The sequence below is a fragment of the Octopus bimaculoides genome, chromosome 10 (genome assembly GCF_001194135.2).
Source record: "Octopus bimaculoides isolate UCB-OBI-ISO-001 chromosome 10, ASM119413v2, whole genome shotgun sequence".
Lineage (NCBI taxonomy): Eukaryota > Metazoa > Mollusca > Cephalopoda > Octopoda > Octopodidae > Octopus > Octopus bimaculoides.
The window spans coordinates 40,377,264-40,377,876 of NC_068990.1; the positions used below are offsets into that span (position 1 = coordinate 40,377,264).

At 32.6% G+C, this 613-nt stretch overlaps 1 protein-coding gene and 1 long non-coding RNA gene across 4 annotated transcripts in view; one reads left to right on the forward strand and one right to left on the reverse strand.

Moving 5' to 3' along the window:
* The window catches only part of LOC128248895 (uncharacterized), a 110,102-nt gene that overhangs the window by 71,016 nt on the left and 38,473 nt on the right, over positions 1 to 613 (reverse strand). The window lies entirely within an intron of this gene.
* Positions 1 to 613, forward strand: part of LOC106881299 (uncharacterized) — a 338,650-nt gene that overhangs the window by 4,113 nt on the left and 333,924 nt on the right. The window lies entirely within an intron of this gene.

Genomic DNA, 613 nt, shown 5'->3' on the forward strand with positions numbered 1-613 from the left:
GTGTGTGTGTGTGTGTGTGTGTGTGTGTGTGTGTGTGTGTGTGTGTGTGTGTGTGCGTGCGTGTGTGTGTATTCACTTAGGTTATGCACTCAAGTATGATAGAAACGTCTATATAGCTATCATAGTGTTTGGATGTGGGATCGAGTATGCAGACTGGCTCCGTGGTTATGCAATGAACATTCGTATAGTCCACACCTGTTGACATCGAAGTCCGGATAGCTCGGAGTCAATTGTGCAGAGCCAAAATTGTTACCACCCTCGATACATCGTGATATCATTTGCGAAGCACAGATGATATAAACATTCACACATAGATACACATTACGGTTATGCGTGACTGAGAATATGTATGCATATACTTATGTGTGTGTGTATGTGTGCGTGTGTGTACATTTATGTGTGTGTGTGTGTGTATGTAAAGATAAAATCCTTTTGGAATTTTAAAAGACAGGATACTCTTATATATATATATATATATATATGTATGTATGTATGTATGTATATATGTATATATATAAATGTATATAAATATATATGTATATATATATATATATACATATATATATACACATTATATATATATTTATATATATATATATATATATATATATAT